The sequence below is a fragment of the Ovis canadensis genome, chromosome 5 (assembly GCF_042477335.2).
Source record: "Ovis canadensis isolate MfBH-ARS-UI-01 breed Bighorn chromosome 5, ARS-UI_OviCan_v2, whole genome shotgun sequence".
Taxonomy (NCBI): domain Eukaryota; kingdom Metazoa; phylum Chordata; class Mammalia; order Artiodactyla; family Bovidae; genus Ovis; species Ovis canadensis.
The window spans coordinates 43774504-43796591 of NC_091249.1; positions in this window are offsets into that span (position 1 = coordinate 43774504).

Below are 22088 nucleotides of genomic sequence, written 5' to 3' on the forward strand. Positions count from 1 at the left end.
ACTGTATGGCATATGACTTATATCTAGTAAAGCTGTTAAGAAAAGAATCATTTGGCTTGTTGAGAATGTGAGTCCATTGTAATACTATAAGTGTACTATATTTTTAGTGTACTATATTTTTAGTGTACTATATTTTTAGTACACTATAAGTGAATTTAGTACACTAATTTAGTACACTAAATTCAGTATCAGAATTTTTTCCCGGTGTACACATCAGAGTATTTAAAACCATTAGATTAAATTATAAAAGCTTCCTTAGGGCTTCCCTGGTGGCTCAGTGGTAAGGAATCCACTCTCCAAACCAAGAAACGTGGGTTCAATCCTTGGGTTGGGAAGAAGACGGAAATGGCAACCCACTCCAGTATTCTTGCCTGGGAAATCCCATGGAACAAGGAGACTGCTGCTGCTGCTAAGTCACTTCAGTCGTGTCTGACTCTGTGTGACCCCATAGATGGCAGCCCACCAGGCTCCCCCGCCCCTGGAATTCTCCCGGCAAGAACACTAGAGTGGGTTGCCATTTCCTTCTCCAATGCATGAAACTGAAAAGTGAAAGTGAAGGCGCTCAGTCATGTCCGACTCTTAGCTACCCCATGGACTGCAGCCCACCAAGCTCCTCCGTTCATGGGATTTTCCAGGCAAGAGTACTGGAGTGGGGTGCCATTGCCCTCTCTGATATATAGTCCATAGGGCTGCAAAAGAGTTGGACATGACTTAGTGACTGAACAGCAACAAAAGCTTCCTTAAAACTCATTGTGAAAATTTGCCAAATAAAATAAGAGGATTTATATATTATAATTAAAGTTTAAGGCAAAAGTAGGTTTTTAAAATTTAATCTTAATAAATTGAATACTAATAAAAATAGAATATTTTATGCATGCTTAGGACTTCCTTATGGAGCAAAGGGGATGAGACTTATACAAATAGTTAGTCATTACAATATAAATTAGCAGTCTTGAGATCCCTGAATGATGGAGTAACAAAAATTCCTATGAAATTGAGCTTAAAAAACCTAGTTATTCTGAAATTAGAGTTAACACCTTTAACTGGTACTGGCTCTGGTTGGTTACATTTTACAGAATGGAAGTTGACGAAGGGACAGCTTTATCTGTTTTCTTCACTGTGAAACAGAGAAAAAAAACTACCTACCTCCAATGACTGTTGTGAGCATTAAATAAAGTAGTCCAGTAAATGGCTGAGTTATTGGCACAGAGAAGGTGCTGCATAAATCTTACCTGCTGTTATTAGCTGGTCAGTATCAGAAAATTCTAGGTAAATGCACAGAGTAGACATCTGATGCTCTGTTGTTATTTTTGGCCAGCTAGTGTCCATTCTCCCTTTCCAAGTCTTAATTTCCTTTTTGAGAAGTCATCCATTTCTGAATGTGTGGTATCCCTGGAGGAACTACCTAGGCGCTTGTCTTCTTGGGCTGGCAGGTAATCCAAGTTAGACTAACTGGAGCCCCAAGCACAGCATCTGGGATATTTGATTCTTGAGTGAAGTGGTGCAAGAAGGGAAAACCCTTCACGGTGCAGTTCCCAGTCATACAGTGCATGGGGATCCTGGGGCCATGCTTGGTCAGCAAGGCCGACAGACGTGAGCAGGACACAGCACAGAGGACAGCGAGGACGAGCCAGGACCTGCCACGCGCCTCTGCATCTGTCCATTACTGCATCTGACAACCTCCCTAGAGGTTCTTCTTTGCTCAGCTTTAACTTGGAACGGTACAGAGAAGGGTGTTCTGAGAAAGAGAGCTCCTAATAAATCAAGTTGACAGCTATACGTTCCAGCGTAGTTCGTAAGGAAATAAATGGAGATGAGATACAAGACAGTGCGAGGCCTGGCCCACAGTTGGTGTTTACTAAAAGCTCATTTATTTGTCATTGTGTTGGTAAATCAAGTGACCTATGCTAATATTATTGAGACTTGACATCATTGTTTATGACCATTTTAAACATGTGAAAAGCTGGCACCCCTGATGCTAAGAGTGAATAGCATTGCTGGTACCCTGTATCTCTTCATATGAACATATTTGCAAACTGTTTATATGAATGCAATGACTAAATTTGCTTAAATGTCAAAAACAGTAAATACAAGTTGTGTATTTCCTGTGATTAGATTTATTTTCACTAGCCTTGTATCTTTAGCTGTAAGAATAATGATCTTTTTCTCATTTTCCTATCAAATGTGTGATTTGTATTTGTTAGAGTAAGACCTTTTTATTATGCTATGCTTCCTTCATCCTAATTTTTTTCTTTCAGCTTTCCAGCATAGACTTCATTATTTATTAAACTATTCCAATTTACTGCCTGTGTTCTTCTTGCCTGAACTTTTCTTACAAAGAGAGATAGCTAATTAGCTCTTAGATAAGAATCTCCATAAATGTAATTGTATCTGAAGGGTTCTATTAGGAAACAGAAGGCATGCTTAGCCGGGATTTAGGAGAGAATTTATTGAAGAAGCCATTTACAGAGGTGAAGGTAGGGCTACAGGAATGAAAGAGAAATGTTGAAGCACCCAGGAACCAGCCACGATTGAAAGCTACTATGACTGCCCTGAAGGGATTAGGGAAGGAAATGGCCTTGCAGATACTGGCACCAAGCCAGAGAAGTTGGCCAACAGGAGCTTAGGGATGAAGTGTCCTCCGGAACTTTCTACTGAAGCAAAGCAGGAGTGCAGGAAGAAATGTCCAGCTTTTTCTCCTGTTCACTGATCTCCCGCCAGTGCCTTCCCATTAGCTAATCCCCCTTAGCAGTGAGGGGACAATGGGGTGTAGGTGGTACAGTCCACAGAGGGTGGCTCCCTTCGGGGGCAGAGGTCTCACGCATGTGTAATTATGTGTGTGTAAGCCTTGGGTCTTCTTTGGAAGGAATGATGCTAAAGCTGAAACTCCAGTACTTTGGCCACCTCATGCGAAGAGTTGACTCATTGGAAAAGACTTTGATGCTGGGAGGGATTGGGGGCAGGAGGAGAAGGGGACGACAGAGGATGAGATGGCTGGATGGTATCACTGACTCGATGGACGTGGATCTGAGTGAACTCTGGGAGTTGGTGATGGACAGGGAGGCCTGGCGTGCTGCGATTCATGGAATCGCAAAGAGTCGAACACGACTGAGTGACTGAACTGAACTGAATTGAAGCACAAAGTGGATTCTATGGACACCCTCGGGGCAGTGTCTCAGAAACCCCAGAATAGGGAGCAAGAGGTACTTGGACAGGCTGAGGTGAGGTGCTGTCCCCAACAGGCTGAACAGGAAGCTGGTGGAACTGTCACTAAATCTTAGCCAAGATATTTAACCTCCTTCAAATCCTTTTAAAGCCTGAGGAGGAAATAGCAATGCCTGACTTACAGAGTCTTTGAAAGGATGAAGTGATAGTGCAATGTAGAGTTCTGAGTGTACTGGCTGGCAGGTGTGAGGCACTTCATAAATGGTTGATGCTTTTACAATGAGACCTGAAAGTCAGCACTGATAACTTTAATTTTCCCCCTTTTATTTATCAAGTTCAGAGTATGTCCAAAAATGAAGACCTGACCTAGGACCTGTACACACCCTATACTTGTCAGCATCCCCATCCTTTTGAAACTGCAGAAGAAAGCAGAATACAAGACTGTTACTGCCTTGAAAATTATCACATACTCCTGCTTGATTATATAACCTTCCCTTACTCACCAGGGAGAAGTGCTCCCCCTTTGCCTGGCAAAGTAATAAAGCCACTCTTTCTTTCTTCTCCATTAAAAAAGAAAGAAAGAAAACCTGGAGAATCGAAGGGGAAAAATCTTCCTCTAAATCATACCACCCAGAGAAAATTACTGTGAACACTTTGGTATTATCTGTATTCATGAGTATCAAAACACTATTATAGTTTCTATATTGCCACGTGGCCTAATTTTTCATCTTGTGTTCTGTCATGAACATTTTTACAAATAAATATTATTTCACACAATTATGTTTACTGGCTGCATACTATTCTGAGTAATAAACAGCATAATTATTTTAAATGATTACTTATATAGACATACAATAATTCCCTCCTAACTAGTTCTCTGATTTTGGACTTTTAGGTTATCTCCAATTTTCTTATTTTATAGACTATTCTGAACTCAGAAGTTCACGTAGTAAATGTACCTATGTTTGACTTTTTTCAGGATAAATTTTGAGTAACTGGGTTGTTCTGTCAGAGAGTATAAAAAAACCCCAACAATGTTAATTTACTTTGAAATAATTACCTAATGTTAAAATGCCTCTCATATGCAGTGTATCTCACTAGTAACAGCTTGTAAGCTCTCGGAAGACAAGGATTTGGCTCTGTAGTGTTCATAATTGTATCCTAGGTGTGTAGAGCAGTGTAAATGAAAAAAAAAATTGCTTTTCAGTGAAGGAAACAAAACAATACTGTGAGTACATACTAGTATGAACCAAGGTCAGTGAGATGATTTTAAAAGATTTCTCCTAACAATACAAAAATATATCAAGAAAAAAAAGAACAAGTGTTATTTATTTTTTAAAGGAGACTACAATATCTTAACTATTCCAGAAGAAGGCATCTGGATGAAATGAGGATTTTTTTATTAAGATGGAAAAAATGGAGTGGCTGTTGGGTAGGCAGCCAACAATGTCTGCTGCACAGCTAAAAACATAGCTTTTCTAAGTCTTGAATTATACTGAACATGTTAAGTTTGTAGCAATGTTCTTGACTGCTATATTAGAATAGAGCAGGAAAATTATCTTTGAAAGAATTAAGATTTGTAGGCTTCTAAACACTCACACTCACACACACACACACACACACACACACACACACACACACTTCTGGCCCATGAAATTTGTGGAGAGTCCAGCTGGGTGTTTAAGGGGTAGATTCTGGGAAACTTTTGATCTTAAAGAGAAATTCAGAGAAAAAAGGGTCTTTCCTTTTCTCTTCTCTTATGTCTCTAATACTGTATTCACTTCTGAAATGACCCATGGAAGGACTCAGTCTGATGATGAGGCTGATGTGCTGAGAAGGCAAAACAGAAGGATGGAAAGAGTTAGGGTCCTTGGACATAACTTTGGGCTGCTAACTGTACCAGTATTGAATTCATCCTATCTCAAGTCTTCCTATCATATGAAGATCAGTTTTCCTATTGTTTCAGACCATTAAGACAAGGCCTTCTGTTCCCAGAAATGGAAAGCATTCTAATTGTAAAATATATCACAGGTATCATTCCAAATATTTTGGAGTAAGCCATGTGTGTAGTACATTTACAGTCTTTTGATAATTCTTAGAGCATGAGTTTTAATGACAATAGAGGTATATAGCTATATATTTACCATATACAGTATATAATTGGTTATAACATTTATAAAATGCTTATAATATGGCAGGCATTAGCTTCAGCTTTGAGAATCCAAGGGAAAGTAAAACAAGGCCCTTTCCCTCTGGGAGGAAAACATGATTATTTCCTAATAATTTTTATTTTTAGCATATGTCTCTAGGAATGAAAAAATGAGCTTTGTTTAATGTAGTTTACCTCTTTTTTAAAGATCTTTCATGTGATCATAAAGAAATTATGCTATTTTAAAACCCTAAAAGAGAACTAAGAACATATGTGTAAGGCTCAAAGACAAATTCTTATTTATTAGCTTTGCTATCTATGTGTGTGTGTATTTTCTGAAGTTCTGTACGCAAATCCTACTTTTGAAAAGTCCAAAGGAAGCATATTGTTTTGGATTCATAGCACATCCCACTAGAGAGGTAAATCTGTATATTAATGTCTTAATAAATTTTTAGCACATATTTTATGAGAAAGGTGAAATATTATAATATTTTTGACAGCTAATCAATAAGGTAGGCATTTAGTTTTACTACTTTCTGGGTTATTAGGCTGCTGAGTGAAAGCAATATAGCTAGGTAAGGGAGGTATCCATTTCATAAAAGGCATGGAGAATATTAATTGGTCTTTAAGATATATGCCATGTCCCTAACTGCCTTCTCTAATTTCCTTAGGTTGACATTTAAAAAAATTAAGTTCCAAAGTTCCCAGGTACCTTTCTCCTTCCCTTATTGATCTTCCTTTATATCTGTCACTGACTAAGATTTAAACATAACACATAAATCATACATATAAAGTTATAAGGCTAAAAGACTAATATAACAAGGAATAAGATAAACCTGTAAGACCCTGGTTAAAAACCTTTTTATGTGAGAGAGTTGTTTTCCAGCGACTGGTGCTGTATTATGAGTCTAGTCCATGAATTCACACCCCCTTGCATTAGGCCCTGAAGCATGCTGTCACAAGAACTGAGTCTTTATTTCATTGCAGCATTTCCATGCCTCCCACCTAGTGGGAAATGTTGGCAACTCCAGGTCACCAATCCAACTAACTCACCAATAATATTTTACAAGGTCTTTCAGGGCCCTGGGGCTTCCCCAGCAGTAAAGAATCCACCTGCAACCCAGGAGCTTATTCTTTCTGTTTCTAATCATATCACAAATGAGTCTAAGTGGAAGATTCTTCCCTTTCAGGTTGTTTCTGATATGTCCGAGATAGTCTCAGGACTCACTGCAGTCATTGCAATTGGAAGTTCTGTTCAACTGTTCTGAGACAGGTTAGTGGATCCTACCAGGATCCACTGGGTACATACAATATAGAGACCAAGTAGTTTGTGAAAGATAGTTTAGGGGATAAAGAGAGAAGCCGGAGAGCCAGTCCCTGCTCTCACTGGGTGACGTGAAAGCTTCACGTGAGTGCCATTCTGGGTTCATTCCATACGCTTTCCAACCTGCTGTCTGCCCCAGGAAGCTGACCGGTAGGAATTCCATCCTGTGGTTCCTGGCTCCTGGATGGAGTCAGCTACTGGGCTGTCCTGATAAGAAATTAGAGAAAGGGAGGAGAAAGAGGTCAGGGTATGTGTGGCCCTCATGACTATGAAGACACCTTAAGTTGGCTGCTACAGAAAGTCTCAGCTCCTCCCATAGAGGCTCCCTGTTTACAGCTCTCTCTCCGGTGTCCACTTCCTCTCGGTTGTTACGGCAGGGACAACATCACTTAGCTAGCCTGGATTCCTAGACAATCTCGTGGTTGCTCTATATAGTGCCCAGATCCATATAACAAGTTCACTGCAAACTATTCCAGTGTGTGTGTCTGACATCAGTGTAGTGCTGGGATCCTGTTATCGTAGGCTTGTGAGATATACATGCAGAAATTCATAAAGGGATCAATTGTACAAATGAACCAATGTAATAAAATTCTATAAAAAGGAGCAATTCAAGCTACCATTGGGTGACGGAGGAGTTTTCCTCAAAGAGGGGCCTTTGTACGAGGTACAGATGGAAATGAAGCATTGATCTGTTTCTCATGATCATGTTTGAGCATAGGTCTCCACCAGCCGTGTACATTTTGAGAAAAGAGTGGAAGATAAGGCAAGATGTTAAAGATAGTTATCAGTAGCAGCCAGGTACATTTATCAAGTGCCTACTTTAATGTGAGAAATCTGGTGATAAGCATTCCCTTTTTACATGAACAAACTCTTATCTTCACCATTCCATATATTACCTGAAAGATGCTAAGAAACACCTTTTTGCTCCTTCACTATTTTCTATAAATTTGCTCTCTGTTCCAAGGGGATAGAGAATGGAAATAAGTTATAGCCCATTAGTTCTTAAGCAGTCTCACTACTATGCAGGTGGTGAATTTATCATCTATGCCTCTAATGCTCATTTGCTACAGTTAGAAAATCTGTCTGTGGGTTGTCCAGTAGACCAATAATCATGATCACAGATCTATTCAGATTTTCATCAGAATGCTTACATAATTCATTTAGTCAGCAAATATGTACTCAGGGCCTACTATGTGCCAGGCACTCTTCTGGGCTGCAGGCAGAGAAGAGTGAACAAACAAAACGCTTGCCAACATGAAGCTCACATTTAGGTGGAGCAAGCCTGACGGTAAGCAAAACAAAAAGTCAAATGTATAGAATGTTAGTGCCTTTGAGAAAAATGTTGCAGAGGGGAAGGATAGTACGTGCTGGAGGCTGTACTGGGTGATTTTGGACTGAGTAATCACGGAAAGGGTGGTGGATTTGTACTGTGACTCAGCTAGGACTTTTCCTTTCCCTGTATGTTTCTTGTTAATATTCAGAGGGGAGAAATGAAGCAGCTACCATGTTGTTTTTTATGCTTGCAAGGTCCATGAGGTATTATTGTTTTGCTTGAAGTATTGAATAAATGTGGCAAAATAGAAAAAAAACAGATAGCAAATCTAGACAATGCTCTTGAGGAGTTTTCCTGTCATCAATATTGATTTGTAACCACAGTCAAGGTATACTTAAAACACTACCAATCATTTGAATCTTACGGACACTTTCATTGAAAGATCAATGATATTTTCTTTACTTTTTGTTCATATGTATGCCTCTCCTCCTAGCCAACCAGCTCCCAGAGAGAGGAATATATGTTTTTCTTATCTTCTTTTTCTTACCAAGCATGATGAAAGAAAGAGAAGTTTATTGAATAATAACTATCTTTCATTAAGTGTTTCTTTGAGTTAAATGATTTGTCTATTTCTATAGAGTTCTTGGGAATATTTAAGAGTTCAAGTAGGCATGGTTTTCATATGATCATAGCCGTCAGAGAATATATCAGTATCTAGAGATTAGGTGAAAAGTCTGTCTATTTAAAAAATAAATGTTGCTAGTCACAGATGGATAGTAACGCTTGAAAAAGTATTTTATGATTTTTTTTTAGATCAGAATAAGGGAGCAAAAGCATAGTTAGAGATGAATTCAAAAATTAAAGGAGGAATGCTACTTTGTGTATTCTTTAGGAAAGTAAAATTTTAGAATGACTTATTTACATCTTTAAACTATTTTTATCTTGATATAGGATGAAGAAGTGAAGTCGCTCAGTCGTGTCCAACTCTTTGAGACCCCATGGATTGTAGCATAACGGGATCCTCCATCCATGGGATTTTCCAGGCAAGAGTACTGAAGTGGGTTGCCATTTCTTTCTCCAGGGTATCTTCCAGACCCAGGGATGGAATTCAGGTCTCCCACATTGTAGGCAGATGCTTTACTGTCTAAGCTACCAGGGAAGTCCTGATATAGGATAGGAAATGTGTATAAGTATTACTTGTAGTTCTGACATCTAATTTCCTTAACCCAAGAAAATTTTAAGAAGTATAAACATAGCTAAATTGTGTTATTAAAAGTCCAAGGTACCTAGAAGAAAGAGTAATTATTAGAGAAGAGATCCAAATAACACAAAGACAAAAATTAAAATGAGGGACACATTATTATAGAGCCAAAGAAACACAAATCATGTTGCCTTTATTAACGTAGGTATACCTAACGTGTGTGCTAAGTGCTAAGTCATTTCAGTCATGTCCGATTCTTTGTTACCCTATGGACTGCAGCCCACCAGCCTCCACTGTCCGTGAGATTCTCCAGGCAAGAATACTGGAGTGGATTGCCATGCCCTCCTCCAGGGGATCTTCCCGACCCAGGGATCAGCCTGTGTCTCTTATGTCTCCTACACTGGAAGCCGGGTTCTTTACCACTAGCACCACCTGGGAAGCCAGTATTTCTTATGAGTACCGCAATGCCATGTACTGAGATTGCTATGGCCTGAACTATGTCGCCCCCAAATTTGTTGAAACCCTAAGTCTTAAAGTGACTGTATTTGGAGACAGGAGCCTTTAACAGATAATTAAGGTTAAATGAGGTCAGAGGGGGGCATTCCTTATCTGATGGGATTGTTATTCTTATAAAAGAAGAAGATATACTGGAGAGCTCTCTACCATGTGAGGATATGTGAAAAGCTGGCTGTCCCCAAGTCAAGAAGAGAGTCCTCACCAGAAACTGAACCCTGCTGGAACCTTCATCTTAGACTTCCAGCCTCTAGAACTGTGAGAAAATAATATTCTATTGTTTAAGCCACCCAGAATCAGTGCATTTTTATGGCAGCCCAAGCAGGCTAAGACAGGCGTGGTGGTTTAGTCGCTAAGTCGTGTCTGATTTTTTGTGACCCCATGTACTGTACCCCACCAGGCTCCTCTGTCCATGGGTTTTTCCAGGCAGGAATACAGGAGTGGGTTGCCATTCCCTTCACCACGGGATCTTCCTAACCCAAGAATCAAACTTGGGTCTCCTGAATTGCAGGCAGATTCTTTACCAAGTGAGTCACCAGGGAAGCCTGGGGACAATAGTTAAAAATGGAAAAGATAGTGTACTACTTTTATTAATATATGGAAAAATCCCAGAGTCCTTATGATGGAATACATACATAATGCCAGGTACATTTAGTTTCATTTAATCTTTAAATGAATTCTTTGAGAAAGGGATTGTGATTCCTGTATTAGTACAGCTAGTAAGTGGAGGAGTCAAGCTGCATACTTCCTTCATTTGGTATCAAAAGACAGGTTCTTAGCCATTCACTTTATTCATTCTCCAAAAAATACTTGAGTTTTTACTATGTGGCAGGAACTAAGTGGATGTAGACATGATTCTGGACCTGTTCCCTACCCTAGGGGGACGAGGAGCTAGGGTCTACACCAGGATGCTCTCTATATTTGATATTCTAAAAGCCTAGACAGACACGGAGAGGAAAAATCTCTGAGGCTGAGACGGAACATCTGGTGGTAAGATTTGAAGTGAAAGGTGAGACTAGAAATTAGAAGCATTCTCATGAATTCTAGAACAGTGCTTCTCAAAATATACCAGTCCTATCAATCACCTAGGGATCCTGTCAAAACATAGTTTCTGACTCAGGAGGTACTGGGTGGGGCCTGAAAGTCAGCCTGTGTGACAAGCTGCCAGCCAATACAGAACATTCTGCGGACCACATTGGAAGTATCAGGAGAGAGATGCATTACTGACTGCAGCCCAGAAAGAACCCAGCCACTGTTCTTGCTTGAACACACACATTTAGCTCGCTAATGGGTTAGGAAACAGGGCCACTTTGGTAAGAAAACATGCACTGTTTTACTTAATTATTCCTTATTGAACACTGTATTTTAATTAAATCAGGACATATGGTGCTACATAACCCCAAGTGATCAGTTTGACATAATTTTAAATTTCAAAACTAATATATTTTTTATTTTTCATTAGAGGCCTGGGTTTTGACTTCTTTACTTGAAATCGCTGCGATATCCCTACGTAGAGGGTATAGAAAGAAATTAAACAAATTCCCTAAACGAAAGCATTTTATATTTATATATATACAACGAAGTGTTTTTATATGTTCTAAACAGTTGGCCATGTAATTAACTTTATTTTAGTTATGGAAACTGAAGCTTGCTACCTTTGTTCTTTCTTTCTTTCTCTCTCCCAGGTTTATTGAGATATAATTGACTACTTCTTCTCTTTTTAACCACTACTTCCAAAGACATATCACATTTGAACTGACCATCAAGAAGACTCTTTTTCTGATCCATGAATAGCTATACTATTTTGGGATAAAATACCACCTTTTACAGCAAGGTTTTCATAAGACCATTTCTGTGATGATTTGAGTCTGAGGCGTCCATTCCCCTGTACAATATTCTTTTTTTCATGAATTTAGAGTTTTCTAATTGCTAATGTTTCCATTCAGGAAAGGCCTGGAAAGATATAAACATTTTAAATAACCTTCTAAAATCAGCCCTGAGCCCTTTCATTTACGTTAAATACAGATATGTTATTTAAAATAGTTATAAGAAATAAAAGTCTTTCTTGGTCTTTTTTTGTGACACCCAATTAATCACTTGATATTTATGTAGTGGCTTTCTCCAAGTTTCCGAATATGATCAAACACAGAAATACTGTCACAATATTCCTATAAGAAATTTAGATGGAAAAGAAGAGAAAATCAACTATTACCTTCTCACCCTGAAAACATGAAAACAAATCTTAAACTGTAAACAGAACAAAACCTTTTGTAGAGGCTAGGGAAATTTGAGTTGAAATGATAAGAAATTTATCATTTCAGGGAAGAGAATTACACAGGAAACAGTGGCAATTAGACAGGAAGCAACTGCAGGTTATCCTAGGATGTGGCCACCCACGAGTGCAGGATTTTCCTTCCTTTCTGGTCTTACTGTCACTCCCCTAGAACTAATGGTTAGCACCATTACGTGCATACTTTTGCATTGACTCTGAAATGACTGCTTACCTCTTCCACCCTGCCCTTACCTCCTAGTCCATCTCTTCTCCTGCCACAGACTTCAAGATAGGTCACAGAAGGCTAGAGCCACAACTGCAGACCCACCCCATCTTCTAATGCAGCTAAAACCCCTCCAATCCCTCTTTGGCTACCCCTTAGGTAATGCCATTTGCTGTAATTAACCCCCAATTTCCAGTAGCTTAAAACTATACAGATTTTTCAAACATACTCTGAACTACAGAAAGTAGTAAAATGAGCTTCCATAACTATATAAGTTAGTGTTCAGAAATTTTCATTTTTTTGGCCAGTCTTGTTTTAATCTATCCCCACAACTCTTGGTTACTTTTGTTATATTATTTATACACACTTTTAATTTAGAATGGATGACCAACAAGGATCTAATGTGTAGCGCAGGAAGCTCTGATCAATATTCTGTGATAACCTAAATGGGAAAAGAATTTGAAAAAGAATAGGTATGTGGACACATATTTTTGACAATGAAGGTCCATATAGTTATGTATGGATGTGAGAGGTGGATTATGAAGAAGGCTGAGTGCTGAAGAACTGGTAACTTTGAACTGTGGTGCTGGAGAAGACTCTTGAGAGTTCCTTGGACAGCAAGGAGATGAAATCAGTCGATCCTAAAGGAAATCAGTCCTGAATATTCCTTCGAGGACTGGTGCTGAAGCTGAAACTCCAATAATTTGGCCATCTGATGTGAAGGGCTGACTCACTGGAAAGGACCCTGATGCTGGGAAGATAGAAGTCAAAAGAAGAAGAGGGTGGCAGAGGCTGAGATGGTTAGAGAGCATCACCCACTCAATGCACATGACTCTGAGCAAACTCGGGGAGATAGTGAAGGACAGGGAAGCCTGGCGTGCTGTAGTTCATGGGATTGCAAAGAGTCAAACATGACTTAGGACTGAGCAGCAGCAACAACTGAACCACTTAACTGTACACTTGAAACTAACACAATATTATAAATCAACTATGGTTCAATATAGTCCATCCTAAAGGAAATCAGTCCTGAATATTCATCGGAAGGACTGATGCTGAAGCTAAAACTCCAATACTTTGGCCACCTGTTGTGAAGAAATGACTCATTTGAAAAGACCCTGATGCTGGGAAAGGCTGAAGGTGGGAGGAGAAGGGGCCGACACAGGATGAGATGGTTGGATGGCATCACCAACTCGATGGACATGAGTTTGAGTAAACTCCTGGAGTTGGTGATGGACAGGGAGGCCTGGTATGCTGCAGTCTATGGGGTCACAAAGAGTCAGACACAACTGAGCGACTGAACTGAACTGAACTGAATAGTTCAATTTAAAAAGTAAAAAAAAAAAAAAAAAGATACCATAGCATTTCAATTGTAAATACTTTAGCATATAACTAGAAGAAATAAGGGCATATATATACCCACCCACAATACCACTGTCCTACGGAATATGCCTAACAATAATTCTTTAATATCACCTAAACACTCAATCCTTGAAATTTTCACAACTATGAAAAAAGTCTTTTTGTAATTGATACATCAAAATCATTATCATTTAGTCGTTAACATCTCTTGGTGGTGGTTTAGTCACTAAGTTGTGTCTGACTGCTGCGACCCCATTGACTGTAGCTTGCCAGGCTCCTTTGTCCATGGGATTTTCCAGGCAAGAAAATGGAGTGGGTTGCTGTTTCCTTCTCCAGGGGATCTTCCCAACCCAGGAGTCAAACCCCAGTCTCCTGCATGGCAGGCAGATTCTTTACTGACTGAGCTAACATCTCTTAAATCTCTTTTAATCTGTAACTGTCCCCCTACATTATATATTAACTGAAGAAATCAAATCTTGTTCTTTAGATTGTCCTACATTCTAGAATTGACTAATTGTTTCCTTCTTGTGTTGTTTAATGTGTTCCTCTACCCATTCTTGGAGAAGGGCATGGCAACCCACTCCAGTATTCTTGCCTGGAGAATCCTATGGACAGAGGAGCCTGGTGGGCTACAGTCCATGGGGTTGCAAAGAGTCAGACATGACTGAAGTGGCTTAGCATGCATGCACCCATTCCTTCAGTTCAGTTCTGTTCAGTCCCTCAGTTGTGTCCGACTCTTTGCAACCCCACAGACTGCAGTACACCAGGCCTCCCTGTCCATCACCAGCTCCTGGAGTTTACTCAAACTCATGTCCATTGAGTTGGTGATGCCATCCAACCATCTCATCCTCTGTCGTCCCATTCTCCTCTCACCTTCAGTCTTTTCCACATCAGGGTCTTTTCCAATGAGTCAGTTCTTTGCATCAGGCGGCCAAAGTATTGGAGTTTCAGCTTCAGCATCAGTCCTTCTGATGAATATTCAGGACTGATTTCCTTTAGGATGGACTGGTTGGATCTCCTTGCAGTCCAAGGGACTCTCAAGAGTCTTCTCCAACACCACAGTTCAAAAGCATCAATTCTTCAGTGCTCAGCTTTCTTTATAGTCCAACTCTTATACCCATACATGACTACTGGAAAAACCATAGCTTTGACTAGACAGACCTTTGTTGGCAAAGCAATCTTTGCTTTTTAATAAGCTGTCTAGGTTGGTCATAACTTTTCTTCTAAGGAGCAAGCGTCTTTTAATTTCATGGCTTCAGTCACCATCTGCAGTGATTTTGGAGCCCCCCAAAAGAAAGTCTGTCACTGTTTCCACTGTTTCCCCATCTATTTGCTATGAAGTGATGGGACCAGATGCCATGATCTTCGTTTTCTGAATGTTGAGTTTTAAGCCAACTTTTTCACTTTCCTCTTTCACTTTCATCAAGAGGCTCTTTGGTTCTTTGCTTTCTGCCATAAGAGTGGTCTCATCTGCCTATCTGAGGTTATTGATATTTCTCCCAGCAATCTTAATTCCAGCTTGTGCGTCATCCAGCCCAGCGTTTCTCATGAGTACTCTGCATAGAAGTTAAATAAGCAGGGTGACAATATATAGCCTTGATGTACTCCTTTCTTGATTTGGAACCAGTCTATTTTTCCATGTCCAGCTCTAACTGTTGCTTCCTGACCTGCATATAGGTTTCTCAAGAGGCAGGTCAAATGGTCTGGTATTCCCATCTCTTTCAGAATTTTCCACAGTTTGTTGTGGTCCACACAGTCAAAGGCATTGGCATAGTCAATGAAGCAGAAGTAGATGTTTTTCTGAAACTCTCTTGCTTTTTTGATGATCCAGTGGATGTTGGCAATTTGATCTCTGGTTCCTCTGCCTTTTCTAAATCCAGCTTGAACATCTGAAAATTCATGGTTCATGTACTGTTGGTGCCTGGCTTGGAGAATTTTGAGCATTACTTTACTATCGTGTGAGATGAGTACAATTGTGTGGTAGTTTGAGCATTCTTTAGCATTGCCTTCCTTTGGGATTGGAATGAAAACTGACCTTTTTCAGTCCTGTGGCCACTGCTGACCTCTTCCTAATTTTTTATATATTAGTAGTTAGACCTACATGTTTGATTCAATTCTGGATTGGTTTTACAGGAGAAGAGGCAAGAATACTTGAGAGGATTGCTTCCCGTTTGTGGTAGCTGACCACCAAGTTGGCCCCTGTTGCCCCTCACTGTCTTGTATTCATGTCCTCGTATCGTCAGTTCTCTCCCGAACTGAATAGAACTGACTTGTAAACCAACAGTACATACAGAAATGATACTATGTGATAAAAAGCTTTGTAGATTTTTCCTCTCTTTCTCTTGGATCACTCAATCTGGGTGCAGCTAGATGTTCGGGCAGATTCACACACTCCAGTGGCCCTAGGGAGAAGGCCACATGATGGATTGAGGCCTCCCGCCAATAGTCAGGTGAGTGAACCATTATGGAAGTGGACCCTCCAGCCTCAGGCAGGAACTCAAATGGTTGTCACCTTAGCTGACGTCTAGACTGCAACCTCAAGATTCCTTGAGCTAGAACTGCCCAGCTAAACCACTGTTGAATTTATGAGCAGAGAAACCATGTGAAAGTATAAATATTTGTTTTAAGCCACTAAGCTTTGGAATGATATGTTACACAGTAATAGAAGAAAAAGATCACTAGTGTATCACAAACTGTTTTCTGGAAATACTTTTAATGATGCTAAGATTGATCAATGGTTTCAGGTGTTGTCAACCTGACCTATCCATTATACAGTTTTCCGTGAACATTTCACCTACTGTTGTTACTAGCCATTGATGTTTACTGACTACATTTATTGTTTTATTGGGGATTGTATATAATTTCTTCTGTTTTTATTAATTGAGATTCTTAAAAACTTGGAAATTTTATGTAAGCTAAATTAAGAGCCATTTAAAAAGTTTTATGTTAGTTTTATGTCTCCCTCATTGATTGGCCTAAATGAATTAAAAATTAGTGTTATCAAACTAGAACACTGAAATTTAAAATGACAATGTGGTTAAGGAGAGGGAATCTTTATGATGCTGCATAAACTAAATGATGTTAAATAACTAATCTGTTCTGTTTTTCAAGGATGCAACCGCCTGCTTTGGTGTTAAGCGGTAGATGAGATACGAGATTCAGAGAAAACATTGCTCACTGTAGTAGCCAGTGAGTGCTGATATTTACTGGATGAATAGTCTAACATGACTACCAGCGTTTTCTGTTCCATTCAGCTTTAAAGAGTCTCCTGGGCTAAGTGTTTTGCAAAGTAGCAAACATTACTGCCTGTGTAGTTTTTATTGTAATCATTTAAACACGATTTTATGTAATCACTTCTGGTCTATAAAATAGTGCAATTCCCAAAGCTATAAGGTCATCTAAAATTATAGCTAAAATTATATACAATAACTGTCCACAATTTCAGAAATTATTCCCAGCAAGCTCTAGTTATGAGAATGGATTTCCCTCACTCTTTAAAAAGATCACCTGTCACATATTGTATTTTCTAAATAAATAAATCTATTATAATGTTTTATTTCTTAGGATTGGGACTATTTAAATGTCAGTGTTTTGCTTTAAATGGTTTTCAACCACTTCTTCAGGGAAAGCTTTTCTATATGGTAAGATTTTATGTCACATTTTGTGAAAACACACTCTTTTGGGGACAGGAGTCACATTTTAAATGTTCTGAATTGAATCGCCAGTCTATGTCTGACGCAGGATGCAGCATGCTTGGGGCTGGTGCATGGGGATGACCCAGAAAGATGTTCTGGGGAGGGAGGTGGGAGGGGGGTTCATGTTTGGGAATGCATGTAAGAATTAAAGATTTTAAAATTTAAAAAATAAAAAACTAAAAATTAAAAAAAAAAAAAAAAAAAAAAGAAGTATGTATTCTTTACTCACATTAGCTTTGATCATTTACCACCGTCATTAGCTTACTTTTAGGATTTGCCCTTCATTCAGTTAAGTTCTGTTTTCCAAACATTTACTGAATATTTTCTAGAGGCAAAGCTTTATGCTTATAAGATATAAGTTGGTAGATTTACAAGTACAAAAGAGTGAAGATACAGTGCCCAGTGTTCATTCAAAATGGTCAGTCATCAAAATGATATCTTCCATGGTCTGGAGAGACAAAACTGGTGGGAAAATTGCAAATTTTAATTTTAAAATTATGAGAAAATTTAGGAGAAAGGATTATTATTTCTCAATTGCTTCACAGAGGAAATAATTATGAATAAGCCTCAGAAAAGGAAAAGTTAGATAGCAAAGAATGAAGAGGTGAAGGGGATATTCCAGGTAGTAGAAATTTAGAAGATCAAGGTATAGAGGTAAGCAATCCAGATTAGCTGATTGGTGAGGCTGGAGCAAAGTTTGTGTGGAGAATTCTTGTGGGAGATAAAGTTGGAAAGAACATAAACTGACTTAAAGAGAACCACAATCAGCATCTCACTAGGTATCCAAGTGTTGGGCTTGATATTTTACATGTTTGTATATGCTTATACAACTAAGTGATTCTGCTTATTTTAAAAAATATAAACAATACTCATAATGTCTCTTACTAACATGTCACACCAGTACTATCATAGTGGACACAAGGCTGCTCAATGTACGCGTCCACCCTATCTAGTATCTTCTTTGGGAAACCACTTCCTTCTGCCCAACCTTATTTGTATAGAAAGGACCATTTCTACTTCTCCTATTCCGTTATATTCTGGGAGATAACCACAGGATGAAGCCAAAACATGTAAGAGGACAGAACTGATATTTAGAGATGAACTGAGCTTATAGAACATTGCGTTTAGTCCTTGGAGCAAGTTATTCCTGAAGCTAGAATAGTCCTTGAGCCTGCAGATGAATGAGCCAACAAATTATTTTTAATTATGTTTGAGTTGGATCTTCCATCATTTGCAATGGCAATAGTCCTATGTGTCCCTATTATCAATAACTTGCTCCTGAAGCTGTTTTGATGGGTACCCTCTGGGGAAACAGAGACCAGTCACTCTGTCACCCAGTGAATTTTACATCTTTGTATGATTATAAGCTTCCTCAACCCTTCTTGGAATGTTTTCATTCACTTTGTTGATGAAGCTGAGTTTCTAATTTCCTGTCTGTTTTATCCATCTTTCCAGTGGACATTGTGTCAATTCTCCTCTTTTACTGAAACTTCAATTAGAACACAAGATGGTCAACTAAGACAGCTCATTGAGTGATAAGTTCATGTTGGCCCCCCCTATTTGAGCAATATTATAAAATTCAAAAGCTGTGTTTATAATTTTAACAAATAGCACCACGTGATACATTATATTGCACCTGCCACCTCTTCAGATTCCTAGCCAAAGTTTTGGGGGTATCACAAAAATTGAAAGGTGTGAGTCAAAGGCTACTTGGTTCTTTGTTTCCTAATGTTGTCCATGGTTCCACTGAATCTGTCTTTGGACTGGTAGGCCACAGAGTTGCTCTGGGATCTAAAATGGCACTCACTGTTTTCACTCAGGAGAAGAGGAGTTCCTTTAAATCATACACATACTGTGGGTTTTAAAAACATCAGATGATCCTCAACAAACAAGGAGGAATGAAAGGAAATTATTTTTCAACCAACTGTCACTTTACTTTGGACATTTTGGGGGAAGATTTACTACGAAATTTACTTTTGAAACAGTTAAGTGATCTCATTCTTGTCTGAAAAACTTAACTTTTCTTATCTGGTGCTATAATGATCAGTGGGTGTGTGTGCATGCCAAGATGCTTCAGTCGTGTTTGACTCTCTGCGACCCTATGGACTGTAGCCCGCCAGGCTCCTCTGTCCATGGGATTCTCCAGGCAAGAATACTGGAGTGGGTTGCCATTTCCTTCTCCAGGGGACCTTCCCAACCCAGGGACTGAACCCTTGTCTCTTATGTCTCCTGAATTGGTAGGCAGGTTCTTTACCTCTAATGCCACCCAGGAAGCCATAGTGATCAGTAAAGAGTATTAAACAAGCTGATTAAAACAGCTTTATTGTAAAACCTAATCACTATAATTATCTCCAGGATAACTATTTTCACTATCACTAATTTAAAAGAGCATTTATGGATCCAGTGTAAAATGATACTTAAACATAGAAAATTAAATCTATAAAGCATCTTCAAATAGGTTAAAAAAAAGGCCTAGGCATTCATAAAAATGTTTAGTAGCTTACTTTAGTTGCTCTCTTATGTACTATTAACCATTAAAATAGTCATCATTTAAAAGAAATGATATGTTTAGATTTAAATATGTTGACCTTGAAGTAATACTTCAAGTAATCCTTTTTTGGAGAAAAAAAGAGATGTGGTGGCCAGCAGTGTCACCACCAAGAGTGGTGACAGGGAGAAGGGCACACTCGATTTGGCACAAGAACACTTGAGATTCCCGGGAGGGCAGAATCAGGGAGCAGCAAAGAAATAAGTGATGGAGTCCAAAGGAGAAAATAGCAGATGAAATTTTGTCAGTGGAGGTGTTTGAGAATTTTCACAGCATGTAATGCCAGGGCCAGGTAATTGAACATTTTGGATCACTTGGAAAGATTATTTAATTACTCTAGCCTTAATTTTCTTATTCCAATTATCTTTCACTGAGGAACAAACCAGCTCCAAAAGTAGCAGTTTAAAACAGTAATTTATTTTGCTCACAAATATGCAACTTAAGGAGGGGGTCTGTATTAGTCTTCTATGACTGCTGTAACAAATTACCACAAATTTAGGGGCTTAAAACAACATAAATATACTATCTCACAGTTCTGAAGGTTAGAAATGCAACACAGTTAACCACTAAGCTAAAATCAAGTGTTGCAAGGTTATACACCCTCCTGGAATCCCTAGGAGGGAATTGGTTTGTCTTTTTTAGCTTCTAGAGGGTATCTGCCTTCCTTGGTTCATGGAGCCTTTCTCCATCTTCAAAGCCAGCAACAGCAAGTCAAGTCATTCTTCCACTGAATCACTGTGACCTTCTCCTGCTTCTCTCTTTCAAGGATCCTTGTGATTGCACTGGACCTACCCTAGGTAATCCAGAATGAATCTCTCTACTTAAGGTTAGCTGATAAGCAATCTGAATTCCATCTGCAACCTCGATTCCCCTTTGCCATGTAAGACTACCTACTCACAAGTTCTGAATTTCAGGAAGTAAATCCTGTTCCATCATTTTGCCTAGTACAGGTGCAATGGAGATGATGGCTCATCTCTGCTCCAGACAGCATTAGTTGGGCTGGTTGGACTGGGTCTGGAAGATCTGCTTCCTGACACTTCACTCATGAGTAAACATGAGCTGGCAGGTTGGTGCTGACTTTCTAGAGGGAGCTCAGTTCCTCTCCATGAGGGCGTCTCTGTGGAGCTACACTGGCTTCCTCACAATAATGATGTCTGGCTTTTAAGGACTATTATTCCAAAGGACAGGAAATAGAAGCTGCTGTCTCTTAAGACTTGGACCTGGAAATCGACAGTATCAATTTCATCTTATTTAGTTGGTCCAAGTAGTCAGAGTGTCCATCTAGATTCAAGGGGAAGGGGCAGAGACCCCCAAGTCTCAGTGACAGAAACATCAAAGAATATGACAACTTTAATTCTCCATATTCCTCACTGGGAAAATGGGGATAATCTTTACTTACAGTATCGCTGTAAGAATAAGAAATGGGGCATGTAAGTCGGCTAAGGACATTCCTACTATATGTCTAACAATGAATGAAAAGGAAGACTCTCAATGTCTGTTGAATATTTGGATATGTATGAATAGATAAACAATGACACCCCACTCCAGTACTCTTGGCTGGAAAATCCCATGGACAGAGGAGCCTGGTAGGCTGCAGTCCATGGGGTTGCTAAGAGTCAGACACGACTGACCAACTTCACTTTCACTTTTCACTTTCATGCATTGGAGAAGGAAATGGCAACCCGCTCCAGTGTCCTTGCCTGGAGAATCCCAGGGATGGGGGAGCCTGATGGGCAGCCATCTATGGGGTCGCACAGAGTCAGACGACAGAAGCGACTTAGCAGTAGCAGCATCAGTGCTTAATATTTGGAGGTAGGAAAAGAGTGTTAAAAGATCACTTTCCTTCTCCCCAGAAAATGTATATGTGCACTTATGTACACTCTTTGGTTGACTATTCCAAGGGGTTTGCAGGCTAGTTAAAGAGCCTCAGCACTAACACACACAGTAACAGGAGAGTGAAATACTGCAGGGCAGTTGTGCATGTGCTGTGGGGCATACTTGGGTTTATTTCCTTTTTAGATCTGGGGTCAGGGAGAGTTTTCATATCTGCTTCCAAGATAGCCTGCTTTGCTTTTTTTGTAAAATCGGAGATATGGGGAAAAGATGTTCCACTAACACTATTAAATGTGCTTCGTCTTTTGTTTCATTTTCTCCGCTCAAATAAAGGAAATGCTGTTAGATAACGATCATCTTTAAGAAAAGAAGGGACTGAATGTTTTCATTTTCCTTAAAGCTTTTAATCTCTCATTATACTTTTTCCTTTTTTACTTTGGTTCAGTGTATATATGAGTAATTATACTTTTATGTAACTAATCATTAATTGTTTCAGTGGCATTTTTTAATTTTAACTAAAAGCTTTATTTTTC